Source organism: Myotis brandtii, unplaced genomic scaffold (assembly GCF_000412655.1).
Source record: "Myotis brandtii unplaced genomic scaffold, ASM41265v1 scaffold409, whole genome shotgun sequence".
NCBI lineage: Eukaryota > Metazoa > Chordata > Mammalia > Chiroptera > Vespertilionidae > Myotis > Myotis brandtii.
Window position 1 is genome coordinate 1371597 of NW_005365723.1, and position 18559 is coordinate 1390155.

At 61.8% G+C, this 18559-nt stretch overlaps 1 protein-coding gene across 2 annotated transcripts in view; it reads right to left on the bottom strand.

Annotated features, from left to right (window-relative positions):
* The window catches only part of NTRK3 (neurotrophic tyrosine kinase, receptor, type 3), a 221922-nt gene that overhangs the window by 202720 nt on the left and 643 nt on the right, over window positions 1–18559 (bottom strand). The window lies entirely within an intron of this gene.

The window sequence follows — 18559 nt, forward strand, 5'->3', positions numbered from 1 at the left end:
GCATGCCACTCCTCTCGCTCTGCCACCCAGCACCCCAGAGCACCCTCAGGGGAGATGGTGGGAAGCGCCAGCTGCTGCTGTGAGCAGAGGGGCACAGCCCCCAGCGGTCCAGGAGGCGGCCCTAAGATGCTGGGGGGCTGGGACTGGGGTGCACTAGGTGAACCCACAGATTCTACTGCATCCGGCTCCAGCACCTGCAGACACTGATGACTCCAGCGTGGCCTGGGCAGGCGGGCCGAGGCTCCCAGAGGCTGTGGGTGCCCCAGGGTCCTGCCGACCAGGGCCATTCAGCCTTGAGCCCATTCCAGGCCCTCAGCTGCCCCCACCCCCCAACCCGGACTCAAGCCCAGGGAGCCCTGACCTGTGCCTCTAGGAGCCCCATTCCTGCCGGGCCACGCTCATGTCAGCAGAGGACCTAGGTCTAGTCCACCCGTAAAAGCAGCAACCACACCACGGAACCTGAGAGAGCCCTCAGCGTGCGTCCAGCAGCGCGCTGCCAGCCCCTCTCCACAGCCCTCGAAGTACCATTTCCCCTTTCACAGATGAAGATACGGAGGCTCGGAGGGGTCTTTCCCGTCACTAACCCACCTGGAGTTCACCTCTCCCTCGCCCTCCTCTCGCAGAGAGCGGGTCCCTTTCCTCCCGTTCCAGCTCCGGGCATTGTGCGAATGCAAGGCGGGGCCAGGCGCCAGTCTCTCCAACGCCACAGGCCCTGTTTCCGCCCTGGCCCCTGCCTCCTGCGGGCTCCCCGTCCATGGCTCCTCCCATTCTGCCCATGAGCACGTTCAGGTCTCCCCATCCTTACAAAACACGTGTTGGCTTCCCACCAGCCTGAACCCGCGTCCCGGGTGCCAAGCCCTTGGAGGAAGCTCTGTGTTCACTCTTCTCTGGCCTGTTGCTCCCCCTGCGTCCACTCACCCTCTCCCTCGGCCATGGACTTGGCTGACCACTCCCTCGTCCTGGAGGCTGGTCCCCTGGCGGGAGCGCTGGCATCCTCCTCGCCTCCTGCCTCCACAGGGACACGCCAGGTTCCCCTGGCGCTCAGCCCTTCCTCCTGTCCGCTCAGCTCTGGGCACGGAACTCACAAACCTCCAGGCTGGGGTGCACTAGGCTGGGGTGCCCCAGGGTCACTAGGCTGGGGACACTCCCGGATGTCCAAGCCAACCAAACCGGGTGTGTGAGGCCAGATGCACCCCCTCTTCTCCTCCCCTGCCCGCCCCCTCCGGATCTGCCCAATCTCCTGCAATCACTCCCCTCTCCAGGCTCCTCGCTGGAAGCGCCTCTCAGACTCCCTGGGTGCCCCCTCGGCCCTAACCCTGCCAGTGTGACCTCCGTGCCATCTCCCTCTCCCGTGACCTCACCCCCCTGCCCTCCTCCTCACTCTGACCTTCACCCCTCAGTCCGGAGACGATGCTCCCCACCCCACGTGTCTACGATCCATCTCCGACTGCCACCAGCTCAGTCATCACGTCACCCCACTGCCCAGCCTGGGGCCCTGGGACAGGAAGAAAACACCCCATCCCGAGAGCTTAGGCAACTGCATGCCCTCACCCCCGCTTCCTCTCGTCCAGGGTGCCCACCCCCATGTCTTCACTGACTCCCCCCGCAGGAAGCCCACAGCACAGGCCCCAGCCCCTGCACCCCCTCAGTGAGCACACACCACGCGCTGACTCGTCCTCGTCTGTGGGCCTTTAACGATGCGGGAAGGGCCAGGTCCGCTGGCTGGTGCCTGACCGCCCTGGTCCGCGGGCACGGAGCCTGTCCGCAGAGCCCTCCTGGCGGCACCGAGTTCTCAGAGCCGCTGTGCCCTGTGCTCCAACCCCAGAACTGCCCACAACAGCCAGGCAGGGCACCCACACAGCGTGGGTTTCCCCAGCTCCCTGTGGCTGGGTGACTTGTCCATCTCCCACTTGTTGCTATTTCTAGCTTTTCCTTCACAACATACTTATTACTTTTAAAGGCCAATGGAGTTCCTGTAGGTAAAGCTGTCTTCCCAAACCTTCAGAGACTCCAAACCGAGAAAGTCCAGCGGCCTCAGCCCAGCACCAGGCCCTCCCCTCCCAAGGCCGTCCCCGGCCGTCTGTCCCCCCAGGGCCCCTGCCCTGCCCTCCAGGCGCTGGAGCAAGCACTTCCTCTCGGCCTGGGCATCTGTCCTCGCTGCACCTCCAGCCTGAAGTGCCCCCTGCCCCTCCCCCATGCAGACCTGTCCCCCAGCTTCCCTAAGCCCAGCCCAGCCCTCTGCACCCATCCTGTACCTGCTGTCACCTCCACCTTCTCCTCTCCGACCCCCCGCAGCGCCGGCCCTGCCCATCATGGCCAGCCCAGCCGGCCTCCTGTCCTGGGTTAGGACCCGCTCCCAGGCCGCCCCTAGCTCTGGGCGCAGGTGCAGGCCAGCCAGGCTGCCCCCACCTCTCCCGCCCCTGCCCTTCCCCCAACCCAGAGCAAAAGTTTGACTAAAGCTCAGTGTCTCTGCTTTTATAAATCTCTGCGTTTTAATGATGGCTTCAAGGCTGAGGGGAGAGGGGACCATTAAACTCACTGAATAAGTTAATGGGGCAGAGAGAATCTATCTCGGAGCCACCCCAGGCTATTTTCCTCTGGAGCTAAAGCCTGAATAAGCAAAAAGGAAAAATTAAAGCCGGAGCGCGCACTGCCGATAAATAACCCCGCGTAATCTCCCCGTGCCTGGGACTCCGTCTGCGGGAGCTACAGCACAGAGCCCTGAACACTCGGTCGGCATGGAGCTCCCGTGCCCTCCCTCCCAGCCAGGCAGAGCCATGGCGGCTCCTCTCCGGGCTGCGGCCCCCTAGACGTCACGGTGAGAAGCTGGGTCCCACAAACCTTAGCACAGGAAACAGGCATCCCCCTAGGAAGACCCAAGACCCGCCAACCCCCCAACTGTGGGGACCCCTTCCAGATGGCCTCCTGTCCCCTGCTGTCAGCTGCCCACACACCTGCAGCTCCCTTCCCACTGCACAAATGGACCACAGATCTACAGCCTGGTATTTCTCCTGCCTGGACAGCGCCGCCTCTTCAGAAATCTCTCCTCTCCCCAACCCCTTCCTCCTCCTTCTCTTGCTCCTCCTCCTCCTCCTCCTCCACTTCCTCCTCCTCCTCCTTCCCACCCCCCACACCCCGATCCTCCTCCCCGACCTCCCCGCTCCCCTGGGCCCATTTCCCTGCTTCTCCAAGGAGAACCTGGGCCTCCTCCGGACAAACCCGGGCCGTAAGGCAGAGCTCCTGTTGGTAAAGGCTGAGTCCCACTAGACAGGTGTTTACTCTTTAATATTTAAACATGGTAATTAAATCTCTGAATAAACAGATACACTTTAGCAGGTGGCCCTCCTGAGTCAGAGGTGCTTTCTGCCACCGTGCACCTCGGGCCCTGCAGGAGGGACCAGGCCTCCCTCATGGGCCGCGGACACCAGGTCAGGCAGCCTGGACTTCCAGCCACGGGGTGATGGGCACACCCCAGTCCAACCGCCTGTGCCCTCTGGGCCCCAGGGCTCCCTCCCAGCTCCTGAACGTCAACACCCGCTCCCCATCCGCATGTTCATTCATCCGCGAGTTGGCCCAGCACTGACTTAGCCAGGCAGAGGCTGAGCCTGGAAGACAAGGTCAACAGGACTGACCCCGAGTCCCAACCAGACTCGCAGCGAACTCAGGAGGAGGCAGCTGCCAGGCCTGGTCTCCTTCTGCTCCTCGAAGGTCCTCCTGCTGCCGGCTCCCTTCCTTCTCCCGGAGCAGGGCAGCCGCAGGACCAGCTCACCCTGCCCCACCCTCGTAACAAGACCAGGAAGTAACCTTTGTGAGCCCTAAACTCTCCCCCTTGGAACCAAAGCACCAGAACCGACCAGAACCTGAAGGTCGGAAGCTTCCAGAAGCGAACGGTCTGTGGCCCAGCGAGGTCCGGTGCTGAAACCCCTACCATCTCGCCAGGAGCCCGGGATGGGGACACAGACTGGAGCCCTGCTTCCCGCTGCCTTGCCGGTCGTCCTCGCAGTAAAAGCTTCTTTCTTTCCTCAAGCCCGTCCCTGGCACTGGCTCCCATGCATGTGGGGCGGGAGCCCTGTGCTTGCTGGGAGCAGCAGTCTCCCCCACGTCTGCCCCCGACGTGGCCAACGCCTGCTCATCCTCGGGGACCTGCTCCGAGGCCCCCCTGGGGGAGCGCCTCCCAGGGAGCCCCACCCGCCGTGTGCAACCATCACTTCAGATGTAAACAGAATCATCTCCCGCTTATAAGGAAAGCCTTCTGGCCTCCTTGTTCCTCGGGATTGAAGTCCCCCCGCCCATGGCCTGCAAGGCCTGCTGACCTCTCACCTCTCAACCTCACGGCCTTGCACACCCCGCTCCATCCCCCAAACTCTCCCACCCGCCCCTCCTCAAAGGTGCTGTGTTGCTGGAAACCTCTACCTCCATCTCCTGAACCGAAGCTCCGCCTCTTCCTCACTGTCAGCGGACACCTGGCCTGGTACCTCCTCCCAGCGCCTCCCCCCCTCCCCTGGCCCAGCCCCACATGGAGCAGACCCACCTCCAGCCAGTCTCCCTGTCGCCCCTGGGCTTCCTTCCTTCGTGGGGGGGGGGGGGGGGGGGGGGGGGAAAACGCTACCCATCTCCACCACTGAGGCCCGGCCTGAAACTTCACCATCTCGCGCATCGTGACATCCCCACAGGAAGGAACAGCGCCTGTGTGCGTCTCCGTCCGCGCCCCGTCTGTGGCTCTGGGGGGCAGGTCCAGGCTGGCTCAGCACAGCCCCAGACTGTGGAGGAATAAGTGCGCACTGGTCTGGGGCCTCCCTGCACCTGTGTCTGAGCACTCCTCGAGCAGGGGGAGCTGAGGATCCAGGCTGCTGTCTGGCACTTGTCTGTCTGTCCGTCCACTGCACACGGGACACAGCCCAGAGCCCTGAGAGGGGCCGCGTGACCAGGGTGGATGGAGAAGTTGGAGAAAGCAGCCCAGCCCAGGCCAGAGAGCACCTGCCCAGGGCCCTGCCTGACCCCTGCTGGGAGCACCACCTGCCACCTGCCCTGATGTCACGGTGCCAGAGAGAACAGGGGACCCAGGGACCAGGATGTCCTTGGGCTGGGGACACAGAGGTGCCCTGAGAAGCCAGCGCCTGCTTTCCTGCCTGCTCAGCCCGGCCTGGGCAAGGCGCAGCGTCACAGTGGAAACCCCGAGGGCTTTGAGTCAGCCAGTCCCGGCTCTGCCACCTCCCACCCGTGACCTTGAGCAAGTGGCATGGCCCCTGTGCCTCTCAGCTTCCTCCAGCAGGGCCCGTGTCTGCACAGGAGGCCTGTGCATGGGCCTACCTCACCCAGGTGCCTCCAGACCAGGCCTGGCGTGCCAACGGGTGCAGCCACTTTGGCAAAAGACCCGGCGGTGTTTTGTAAGGTGAGTTAAGAATGCGTCCCACAGCCCACAGGCCAGCCAAGCAGGTGTGCCCCCGGCACCCTCAGTTGGAGGCACTAAAGCCTGAACGAAATTAAGCTCTGATGGACTTCCGCGGGTGTCTGGCCCCGGGAAGTCAGAGAAAGACTCCAATTTCAGCCGACGTGCAAATCGTTTTGTCTTCTGATTCTTATGAGCTTAACTGTCTCTCCCCCCGGCCCCACCCCAAATATTCCTCAGCCCAGTGCCTGCGAATGGGACTGCACTGGAGGCAGGGTCTTTACAGGGTGAGAGGTAGAGTGAAGTCAGTAGGGGGGGCCCTGAGCAATATGACTGGTGACTTTGTAAGCACAGACGAGGACACGGACACGCACCGAGGAATGCCCGCGTGAGGAGGGGCAGGAGGCCGCCACCCACAAGCCCAGGGGAGCAGCAGCCAGCCTGGTCACACCTTGACCTTGGACTTCCAGCCCCCAGAACTGACAGGGACCCACGTCTGCTGTTTAGGCCGCGGTGACTGCGGCTTTTTGTGACGGGAGCCCCTAGCCAACTAACACAATGACTTAGCGTGGTTTTTATTTTTTCAACTGCAAATCTGAAGGGTGTGATCATCTTTTGATTGCTTAAGGCTAACGTTTCATTTTAGTGGAGAAAAACAAAGGGTTCTATACGAACGCCTTATTTCCCCATCACCTGGCATGAACGCACAGTTCCACTTTGTCATAAGCTGGGATCTCGCAGAGAAAGAGAAGGAACAGACGCAGATAAAGGCCGGTGCTTCTTCCTGATGGCCGCCCCCGCCTCCCCGGGGCGACCACGAAATTGCTTTGTATCCAGACCGTGATTTTATCTTTTTACTATATATCTGTGTCCATAAACAATGCATTATATTTGTCACTGTGTTTTTTAAACTACACATATAATATGTCATCCTGAAACTTGCTTTTCCGTTATCAGCACCATGTTTTTAAAATACAGCCGTGTTACTACACAGACAAGTTACAACGTAACTGCCGCACACCCTCCTACCGACCCACCCGGCTCCCTGTCCCTTCCTCTCCCCGGGGTGTGAGCTCGTCCCAGCCGCTTGTGCACATTGCAAAGGGCGTGGGGCCGTGGGCGCTGCAGCCGGCCTGGGTCTGAGCCCGAACCGTGCCCTTCGCACTGCGGCCTGGGGCAAGCCCTTTCGTCATTTGGACTCAATTTCCTCGTCTGTGAAGCGAGAGCCGTCCTTGCTGTCCTATGACCCGATTAGATGAGACGCTACATAAACTTCCTGGGCCACAGTACGTGCTCAGCGAACAGCAGCCGCCATCACTCTGTGCTCCAGAGACTGGGAAGCTAGAACAGTCGTGACACGTGGGCCTGGACAACAAAGAGCACCTCAGAGGGGGGGCTGGGGTGACAGGGAGGGCCCGGTGAGCAGAGAGAAGGCCCGGGGGCTTCTGGGCAGGGGAACCAAAAGACTCAAGGTGGAAGCCCGGCCGGTGTGGCTCAGTGGTTGAGCATCCACCTATGAACCAGGAGGTCAGGGTACGATTCCTGGTCAGAGCTCATGCCCGGGTTGTGGGCTCCATCCCCAGTAGGGGACCTGCAGGAGGCAGATCCATGATTCTCTCTCATCATTGATGTTTCTCTCTTTCCCTCTCCCTTCCTCTCTCTGAAATCAATTTTTTTAAAAAGCTTCCATTAGAAAAAGTTACAAAATAAGTAAAATAAATCCTGCCCCTGCTTCTCCTGAGGCGGCCTCAGCGTAGGTCCTGTGTGCAGGGCCGCCACCCGGCCCTGCCTCTCCCTCTCTCAGCTGGTGTCCCAGGACCCAGGGCGGTGCCGGCACACGGCCGGTGCCCCGGGCGAGGATGAGAGGCCTCGCTGCTCCTCTCCAGGCCCAGCCAGTGCGTCTGCTCATCCTGCCCAATCCTCCAGCTGCTGGGATGGGCCTTGCCAGGCAGGGAGGCCGGCGGCCAGACACCTGGCACCCACAGCCCAGGTCCAGATGCCGCTCAGCAGCCACCGTGGGCTGAACACGCCGCTCGCCAGGCCCCGCTAGCTGTCTGCTCCGCACTTGGAAGACAGTCCTTTGCAAAATGAGACACGGGGGCCTCCCCTCCAGCACCTGCCCCAGGAACGGGAGCCAGACGTCCCCAAAGGACAGCAGGGAGAGCTCCGGCCAAGGCCCCTGCCCTGGAAGTCAGCTTCCACCCTCCCCTTCCGGCCAGGGGCTGAGGGCCCTGCCACCCTTCCACTGCCCCTCCCTCGCAGCCCCTCAGGGAATACACTACACCCTCCCTGCGCCCTGCCCCTCCCAGTCCCCATGCTATTTCCCACGTGGCGTCTTGGCACCTCATTGGTTAGTATGACTGCCACTCAAGGGTGGCAGGGCCTCGGAAACCCAATCTGGAGCAAGGCTGGCCCTGATACCGGCCTGAGCCTGAGCCTGAGCCTGAGCCAGTGCATCTGCCCAGACTCCCCGGTCTCAGGTGCTTAATGAAGAGGCTGCATGAGATGGGGAGCCAGAGACACCCCAACTGCAGCCTCAGGGCCACACCTCCACCAAGAGGGGCCCCCCTCTTCTCTGGGCTGCAGCTTCTGTGCAAGGAAGGCCGGAAGCTCTGCAGGCAGGTCTCACTATCCCCACTTCCCACGGATCCCCACAGGCAACAAGCACTTTGAGCGAAGGCTGTGAAGCGAAGTTGGTCCCAGCTGGAGGAGCCCTCCCAGTCAGCCAGCCAACCGGCCCATTTCCCAGATGAACACACTGAGGTTCAGAGGTCCGGAGCCTCTTGGCTGAGGCCCACCTGAGAGATGAGGGACAAAGTACCTCATAAAGAGCAGCATCCCATGATGCACCACGGGTCTGGCTGTTGGAGGCGGGATTGGGTGGCTTTGGTAAAGTCAGTTGCTTGCATGTGTGTGTTGTGCAGTTAAAACCTCAGCCACTGGTCCAGGCAACAAACATCCCAGCGGCCACCATCAATCACACTAAGCCCTCAGGGAACCATCTCTAGCCACTAGCATCTGAAGGAAAGAGAAATTTGATTGACAGCCTCTGAAGCCAATATCCCCTGACAGATTCAGTGTCATGTGCCCCAACAATACCCAACAAAGCCCGCCACCCCACCCCCAGGTCTGCATGCACTGCTGTTCTCCATTCTGGCCACTGGGGGTCACTGCTGCCCCCAACGAACAGGAACCATAGAGTGTTTACTAGGGAGGGAAGTGAGCCCATCGGGCCAACGGGATCCCACAAATATCTCCTGTGCTGTGCCCTAACTTCATCCTTCTTCCAGAAGGAAACAGATGGCCAACCATGGAGTGTCCATCACCTTCCGGACACTTTCCACACATCATGTCATTCAATCCCTGCAGCAACATCTCCCAATAACAGCATGCTTTTCAGTGAAGAAAGTGAGACTAGAGAAACCAAGCAACTGACTCAACGCTCAGAAAAACCAGCAAGGAGCAGGGCAAGGATTGGAACCCAAGTTTGATGCCAAATCCCATGACTTTTTGCTGCGATGTGGCCTCCCTTGAGATAGTAGACTCCGTGCTATGTGGTGAAATCAAGTTGGTCTGCGGTGGCCTTCAGAGAGGCTGGCATCTGGGAAGCAACCACCTGCTGCTCGATCAAAGGCCCAATCACAGTGGGACAGGCCACACCGCACCTCCCTCCCTGCAGAAGGCATGGTCTAATGCCCTCTTGTGGCTGAATGTGGAACTGCAATGAATGGGCGTGGGAGGCTTAGGGGAGGATGGATGAGACTTAGAGGTGAGCGCTTCCCACTGGATTCCTAGACTCTCTGTCCCAGGGCCGGTCCTGCAGCCCCATCTGTAGCTGCTAGGCTTGGTCAGTCACAGCAGCCAGAAGGGAATCAGCTAGTGAATGGTGACCAGGGTGACAGCAGTAGAGACACGTGGACAACATCTGTTAGGGGCGGGTGCTACCGAGTTATCCTGCACAGAGATGCCTGGCATCCAAACCCCCGGGGCAGAGAGTGGGGAAGGGGGGCAGCAGGCAGATCTGCCCGGGACCCTCTGCCGCTTGGGACCCAATGAGTCTGTCAGTGGGAGCCATGACTATCTCCCTGTTCTTCCAGATGACATGTGTCTTTGCTACTTTGCCGCCTCTTTCAAATACACACCATCTCGGTCCTTCTGTTGGTCCCCTCAGCTCTGGCTCAGGTGCTAGCTCTCTTGGCATAACTGCCCCTAATCCATTCTTCAAGGACCCAGAAATGGCACTGCCATCGCCTCTGAGACACGCCCGCCATGGCCCTTGCCACTCTGGCCTCCGTGCACCCACGCAGGCCAGGCACCTCCCCCGGTCTCACTGAACTCTGGGAGGATGGACACAGCCCGCCTGACTCTTCAGATGAAGAAACCGAGGCTCAGAGAAGCTAAGCCACTTGCCTAAACTCACACAGGGGCGGAGCCAGGATTAAACCGAAGGCTGTTTGGCCAAAGAAACCACTATTATTACCACAACACTGAGCGCGTGCATTCTCATCAAAACCTTACAATAAGCCTCTATGATTCTTTCTCCATCTTTCAGATGAGGGAGCTGGGGAACAAGAAAAGCAGCCAGCGCAGGGTCCCAGCGCGTAAGGAGGACAACTGTGATCTCGAGTTTGATGTAGCAATTGCCAACAGGCAAGGTCATACATGCAAATGACCTCTGGCTCAGCAGGAGGGAAACGTCAGCTGCGTCCCTGCAGTTTAGGGTGCCTGTCACCGCCCTCAAAAAAGTACCAGAAACAGGTAGGTGGGGAAAGACTGACCACAACCAATAGGGTCACGCCCGCAGCCCGGGGTCCCGCAGCTATGGGTCACCCCTCAGGACAGAATTGAGGGCCCTGCCCTCTAAGCTCAACGCCATCACAAAGGCAGCAGGCCCCGCCTCCGAGGCTGATAACAGCGCTAGTGGAACTAGGGCGGCTCATTCGGGAACCACTAGGGCACGGACCAAGTCAACACCCGGAAGTGACTGGGAAGAGCCGCAGGACCCGCAGAGGAAGCAGGCCTGCGTAAGCGGCCAGGCCGGGCCGCGAGCTGGCTTGCAGGCACTGTCATGCCCGTCACGTTAGAAGGCATCTCTGGGAGCAGAGATGGGGTCTGGGGAGGTTAGGAGACAGCACTATACTCTCAGGTCTGGGAAATATCAGGACCTGGTGTTTACCGAACAGCGACTCGGTATCCAGTCATTCCCACTTGGCATGGGGGACAGGGGACAGGGGAGGTGAGAGGCGCCCCCACCCCTGGGCCAGGATATCCAATGTGGCCTGCGGCAGTTTACAGAGCCCGCTTCTTCCAGGACACGGACCCCACAGTGCAACCCTTGGTCCACGTCTCTGTGTCCCCATGAGGACGGGTCCTCCTGGGCGGGAACTGTGGCCCAGTCAACCCACTCCATTACCCACGGCCACTTCCTGATCCCTCCCGCGCTGCCGAGACAGGAGGTGGGAAGAGAGCGCTCCAGGCCGCCTCCTAGGAGGCTCCTGTCTGGGAGACTCGCACCCTGGGCTGCAGATGCTGAGGCAGGGCCCGCCGGGAGCGCTGACCCTCTGCTCAGCTGGGCCCAGGGGAGGCTCTGAAAGCCGGGCCACCTGCACACACCTCACCAGGCTGGTGTGACACCCCGGCTCCAGCTGGCAAGCCAGCCACTCTCGTGCGCAGCGCTGCCCTCTGGTGGCCGCCGGGGGTCTGGCCCGCCTTGGCAGGCAAGAAGCCAAAGGCTTAGGGCTTGTTTACAAGACCTCAGAGGTGATGCGCGCCCAGCAGAACGCACTTGTGCGTGCACATGGCGCAGTTTACAGTGGAGGCAGCGGATTAGCGCTGCGAGTCTAAGCTCACTTTCCTCTTTCTCGCTCTTAGCAGGAGGCGGAGCGCTCCTTTCCCGCCTCTGGGAGAACCGGAATCCCTCAGCGCTGGAGCAGAGGCGGGGTAGGGGGGAGACCCACGCCCCCCAGTGCGGGTCTGCCTCCTGCCAGAACTCCCTCCACCCCTCCTGGGCCGCAGGTCTCCCCTCCGTAAAACTGGGTTTGGCTCCAATTATTTCTGAGCCCCTTTCCAAATCTGATGATTTCTGCTTCAATGTCTTGACTCTCTTCCTCACTCAGAAACACTCCCAGACGTCTAGCAATGGACACAACCGACACGGGCCCAGGCGCATGTCACCACACTGATCTGACAGTGCCCTGCGGCCATTCGGACCCCACGCCCAGAAGGGGAAACTGAGGCAGGGAGGTTCCATGGCATGGCGGGCCCACTCACCCCGCCCAGCAGCATCCAAAATGGGGTGAGCCCACCAATGCCTGCCCTGTTTGCTGGGTCCTCGGCTCTCTCCACGGGGACAGCTCACTCCCATGAGGAGAGCTGGCGGCTTCCATGAGCAAGGGGGGAGGGGCGGGGAAGAGACGGGGCCGAGGGGAGGCAAAGCTGCTCAATGGAGGAGGAGGCGAGAGAAGGGCCTGGAGAATTACAACTGGCCCTTCAGAACTTCACACACCCTCCTGCTCTGCACCGGAGGCAGCCCCAGACCCCAAACTCTACCTGGAGAAGCCCCCCAGCCCCCCGCTCTCCCCTCCGCCTCTCCCTGCCACGGGCGGTCAGGGGCACCATGCTGCTGACCGCGCCTCGGCCCCGCGTGGAGCTGGCCGGGACCCAGCGCCGGCCTCCTGCATCCCCACAGCCTCCGCTGGCACCCGGTCTCCTGAGGGCCGGCCCTGCCCTCCGAGGCCAGGATGCCACGGTTGGTCCGGAGGCCTGGGAAGAGGCTTGGCCGGGACAGGCCTTGGGGGAGGCGACTGTTGGGAACAGGCCAGGAGAGCCCAGAGCCTCCCCACGGCTGGGAGCCCGGCTGGGACTGCCGGCCAGCTCGGCTTGGCCAACACCTTACCCGTCATTATCGCGTCTGCCTCCCCTCCAACCCCAGCCAGGCAGCTCTCACCTAGGGGACTGAATGTCACCCCCTGGCCCTTCATGCACACCCTTTTAATTTACTAAGACAGCACGGCGGTTGTGTATCTGTGAATGTGTGTGTGTGTGTGTGTGTGTGTACACCACTATGCATGACTATGCGCGAGGCGGTACAGCTTCACGTTAAACGTCAGACTGCTCTGCCGTTCACCGGCTGCATGAAATAAGGCCAACTCCATCTCTGGACTCGGTGTCCCTGTCTGTAAAATGGGGCTAATAACAGTACTTCTCTCATGGGGTTGGTGTGACGCCGTAACGAGGCATGACCGCTAAAGCGCCTGGAACAGTGACTGGAACAGAGCAAGTGTGCACAGAGGCAGGTTATTATCAGTGACGGTGCGCTGCCGGCTTCCCCTTTGCGGCATGACACACACCCCGACCTTCAAGGCACTGCTGGGAGGTGGCTGTGACCGCCCTCACCTTACAGGTCAGGACCGGGGTCCCCAGGAGGAAGGGGTGTGTAAAGCTGGGAGGAGCTGCTGGGGAAACCGCTGTCGGTCCGGGGAAGGAATCCTGAGTCTCCCACCACCCAGCCCCCAGGAAACTTTGGACGGGACGACCCAGGTGGGGACAGCGTGGGGGTGGGGAGCAGAGGGGAGGCTAGAGAGAGAGGCCGGGCGCCCAGCCCGCAGACACCAGCCCTGATGTGAGCAGAGCTCCGCGGAGGCCCTCGCCCAGTGGATTTCTAATTGGCTGGGCTGCCGCGCCCAGCCCGCAGACGCCAGCCCTGATGTGAGCAGAGCTCCTCGGCCCTCGCCCAGTGGATTTCTAATTGGCTGGGCTGCCAGCCGCGCATAGTTGCTGCCTCTGGGGACCCTGGATTTGGAAACATCGCCCCAGAGGGAGACACAGTCATGGGCGAGGCACTGGCTTTGACAGAGAGCCCAGAACGGGCACCAGAGCAGAGTAGAAGAGGGCAGCGCCCACCCCTGGGAAATGAGGTCTTCTAGCTCCGGGTGGGGGGGGGCGGGGGGGACCCAGAAAAGCCCCGCCCCTCTCTGGGCCTCTCCTGGGACACGGAACTGCAGCAGTCCCTCCAGCTCTGCATCCTGGCGAGCCCACATTCGGGGTAGGCAGAAATGTGGGGACCCCCGTGGGGCTTCTCATGGCTCCACTGGGCGCCCCCCTTCCACTCTGGCCCCACCGGAGCCCTCGCTCTTGCTGACCAATCACGGACGGCCTTCGGGGTAGGCAGAAATGTGGGGACCCCTGGGGCTTCTCATGCCTCCACTGGGCACCCCCATTCCACTCTGGCTCCACCGGAGCCCTCGCTCTTGCTGACCAATCACGGACGAGGGGCCACCCACCTGCCCGGGCCCTGACATCCATGGGTAACAGGGTGGAGGTGGGGAAGGCTCAGGGGGTGACGATGACCTGCCCCGATGGCTCACTGGTAGACCCACTGCCAGCCGCTACGCCGTCCCCAAAGCCCTCGCACGGGCTCTTCCCAGAAGGCTGCCCTCGGGAGAAAGGACTTTCTGGGTAATAGCATCTCCCTTCCTCCCGAGCAGCAGGGTGTCCTGCCAGAGAGAGGGTGGAGGGGACAGACCAGAGAAGCCCTGAGAGAGGAGGAGCCCCGAGACCCTTCTCAGTCTTTCCGTTTGTGGCCACGCAACTCCAGCACTGGGACTCGGATGCTGGGCTTTGTTCTGTTTGGTATCAGTAACATGGGACTGCTAATCCCGCCTACGGACCTCCAGTAGCTGTCGCAAGTCAACTCAAGGACCGTAAGCTGGGGAGCATGGTAGGCATGAACGCTGGGTGGGCACGGGGATGACGAATCTGCTACGCAGGGGCCAAAGGCAGGGTCCTGAGCAGATGGGCAGACCGGCTGCGAGAACTGGCCTGGCCCCTGGGGACTAGGGGGCCTCAGGAACCGATTGGGAGCAGAGATCCGCTGTGCCACCAGCCTGAGCCCCCTCACGTCACCTGCTCCCCCTCCCAACTCATCAACCCCCTGGAAACAGAGCCAGGGGGAGCCAGGGGGAGCCAGGGCCTCCGGGCTGGCCTCTCCCATCGCCACCCAACTCCCTCTCAAGCTCAGACCTTCCCAGCACACAGCGGCACCAAGCTCTTTGATTACGTATTCCTCGGCAATGAAACATTTATCTCACAACCCCAAAGCACTCATATTTATTAAATCATGTGCATGTGTATCTGCAGTCCCTACGTTAAATATTGAACATCCCTTCTCCTAGGCAGGGATGATGTGAAAGAGAAGTTCTGGCACTTTCTTCTCACGCCCAGCCACTGGCTGAGGCTCTGCAGAGACACCCAGCCCTGAGCTCAGGGAATGGGGAGCCGGGAAGCTGGGGTCCATGAACTTCCCGGCTCAGAAGGGCTAGTCGTCTCTTGGGGCTCTCACAGGTCACGTGAGTGGAGCCCGGGGTGCTGTGTCCCATCCCTTCCCCGAATCCTACTCTGCCACCCCCACTGGAGGCCCGAGGGGTCCCGGAACAAGCCATTCAACGGAGCACAGGCAGCCGGGAGATGCCACAGCACTGCCAGGGGACCATCGCCGGGAGGGCCACACATGCCCCACGAGCCAGCGGGGTGGGGCCGGTCCATCCCCACAGGCAGGGCAGGTGGAGAGTGTGCCAGGGGACAGCCCCAGGCCCCTCCCTTCTTCACAGCCACTCAGGCAGGCGGGAGGGCAGCAGGTGGCTCACAGCACTCAGCCTCAGGTCAGGCTGGTGGTTCTGCCCTGGGCTGTCACGTGCTCGGGCCCCTGGTGCCGTGGGGCTAAGCCCTGGGCTCTAAGGAGACTGACCTTGGCTTTCAGGGGCGAAGACTCTGGCTCCAGGGAGGCCTCTCCAAGGGAGGCCTGGGGCCCACCCAATCGGGCCTCCAGGCAACATCCCAGGGCTTCTGGGGCCCAAACTCCCCAACTTCCATCCTGAAGTCCCGCTTTCCCCGGGCGGTATCCCCGCCCCCTTCCAAAGCTCTCCTCAAAGGCCCCCAGCCCCCACCTCAGCCTCCCTCCCTCAGGCCTGGCCCCAATCCTGGGGCTCCTGACTAAGGCCCCACAATGCCGTCTGCGTCCCAGCTCTCAGTGGTAACCGTCAAGGCTGGCTGTGCCCTAGGTCCCTGGAGAGGCTGAGGGTCCAGGCGCCTGTACTCCGAAGGACCCTCCACCCAACCCTGGGGCGGCCCGCGGGGAGGGCGGCCAACACCAGGGACACTGAAGTGGCTGGAGGGGAGGCCCTGCGGGTGACCACTAGCACCAGCCAAGAGCCCAGAAGCCAACCCCAAGAACACCCAGCCCAGCGGCGCCATCTTCTCCCCCCATCTCCCTTCTAGCGGTCTAAGGGTGCGCCATTCCCACCCAACTCCCAGCAGGCCTGGCCCAAGAGAGGGCCCAGACAGCCACCTCCCAGCCACCACCCTCCTGCCTTTGTGACGTCAGGGCCTGGCTGGGCGCGGCTGCGCGTGGACCCTTCTAGGTAAGGTCACCGTGTGTCAGAGCTCCCCTGGCACAGGGACCGGCCTCCTCAACACCCAGAGGCCAGAAGGGAGGGCGCTGGAGCGCTGGGCTCTGGGAGGGGCGGAGGTGCGACCCACACTCTGCCCTGATGCCTGGCAGCTGATTTCCTTCTGATACTCATGGGGGGGGGGGGCCATCAGAGGAGCCTCCAATGGGTACACAGGAGCCACACCACACACACCCCCCCCCCGAGAGGAAGGACCACAGCCCCAAGATCAGGAGGGTGGCGCATGGAGGGCACCCCCTGGTGACACCCAGAGCCCAGGCGGATGGAAGGCTAGGAGACCCCTGGTTCTTTATCTCTGGCAGCACCAGGCTCCTCTCCAGCAAGGCCCCTTCCCTGCCCTGAGGGCTCTCTCTGCCCTAATCCCCTCCTTCCAGCTGCTCCCAAGGGCAGCTCCACAGAGTGGGGTGCCAGGCTCCAGGGCTGGGCAGACAGAGGGCTGAGCCTGGCTCTCCACAGGACTGGGTGCCCCAGGGAAAGTTCCTGGACCGCCCTGAGCCTCACTCCCCCGGGGGTGGAGCAGGGATGGGGACATCGGCTTCCCAGGGTCTGCATGCTCCCCTCCCTCTCCGCCTCCTCCATCTCTGGGCCTGAAGGCAGGGCCCTTCCCCCGACTTCAGTCAATACCAGCCATAGACATAACAGGGCACTAGGGAGGAGAGGGGTGGGGCAGGGGCCTCCGACCCACGACCTCTGACCTTCCCCCACCCGCCAGTCTTCGGAGCGTCTCTGAGAACGCAGCTCCCTGGCTCTTAGGTGTCGGGTGGGTTTAGGGAAAGGAGTCCTGACTGACCGCCAGAGTCCTCGCCCCGAAACAAGGATGGGGCCACAGACAGAGGGGCTTCCAATCCCTCCCGCCCCGTCCCCCCAGATGCCCTCTGGGGTCCTCCTGTGGCAAAGGGGACCAGAGGCTGCCATCACCAGCCTTCCCAGCTTCCCCATCTCGGACCCTCTGCCTAGAAAGACCACGTGAACTCTCCCCACCGAACTGCGTCCCCAGCCTCATCTTCAGAGCAGCGACAGCTCTATGTGGCTCTCAGGCACCTACGCGACGGTGGCCGCCCACTGACTTCCCACAGACACACACAGCCGTGGAGCAGGGAATAAGCCGCAGGAGCGCCCGGGCTCCCAGGAAACCCTCCCTGGGCACCTCTGGGGCCCCTTGGCCCCCACAACCCCCTGGAAATTCCTAGGTTCAGCCCGAGCCCTGGGACCCATTCCCAAGCTCCCCCAGCTCCACACACATACAGCCCTGAGCGTGCACGTCCAACTCGGAGTTTCCAACCATCTCGCTCAGACCCTCCTGCCTCCCTGGGAAGCTGAGTGCCTGGCCTGCAGAATGGGAGAGGACAGTTGGGTCCGGTCTGTTTTTCCTGCCCCCCCTCCCCCCCGCTATTTATCATGTCCTCTCCAGCCAGCCCGGGCACTGAAGGTGGTGAGGGGCTGAACGGCTCAGCCAAGATATGGGTCAGGCTTGTCTCCTGGGCCAAGAGTGGGGAACGTCTCCTGGGCTGTACACTCCCCTCGAATTGCTGGCTGCGAGAACGCTAGCAGAGACTCCATTAGCCGAGAGGGCTGGCGGGCTTGGGAGAGCGAGGGCTGCAATTCCTCCTGGCTTTGCAGCCCCATCACGCTGGGGCTCAGGCACAGGAAGGGCTGGCGCCAGGGAGAGCAGCGCCAATGGCAGATTCGTTACCCCCCCTCCCCCGCCAGTCCCCCAAACGCCTTCTCAGACTCCAGTGCGAACCCTTCCCAGCATCCCACCCACTTCACCAGTCCCCAAGGGGTGGGACCTTGGGAGGAGACAGGCCAGAGCTCCCTCCGGAACCATCCGAGGGCCATCCCCACCCTTCTCTGGTGGCCAGAAGGGAGGGGGTCACCTGGCCGAGGTCAGGGGAAGAAAAGATGGGCAGGCTCCCTGAACCCCAAGTTCTTTTCTCCCTGCCCAGGCTTCCGGCCCCTTCCCTGCCAAGGAAAAATAACCAGAAAAGAACAGGCCACCACAGGTCTCACTTATGGGGGGCAGAACCACGCAAACACAGGTCAGAGTTCAATTTTCCAAATAAACACATCTGCACGATCATATCAGAACCGCCGGCTGCAAAACAGGCAAGCCCTCGCTTGCCTTCACCATCCTCACTCCCAGTTCCCGAGCTGTTCTCCAAGCCCAACAGGGCGATCTGTGGGCGCCCAAATGCAGAGGAGGGGAAGAGGGGAGGGGTCTGGGAAATGCCCAAAACGGGGTTGGGGAGGACAGACAGAAGGCAGGCAAGGGTGGGCGTCCATGACGACCTGGCCCTGTCCAAAGTCTCCCCCCACCCGCCAGCAGCCAGCTCTCAACTTGTTTACTTGTCAGCGTGTTTTGCTCTTTCCAAAAGGAAACAGTTAAACATCTTGGCCGGATGGCCGGCAGTCCCTGTCACCTTCCCTTCAGGCTCAGCGCCGCTGTCCCTGCCACCACCACCGCTGCCAGGGACTCGAACCTCCTCTACTTTATTCTACTTGAGCGTGGCCAAACTGTTGCTATTTAGTGGGGGGAAAGAACCCGATTGGCACCCTGGAAACCAGCCGCAGCGGGTGGGAGCGGGGGCGGGCTGCCCCCCCATCCTCCCTGGCGGGGGTCTTCTCCCGGGAGGCGCACACGCACCGCGGACCAGCCTGGACAGGGCCAGTCACCTGCATACGCAGCCCGGAGCATCTCCGAGCC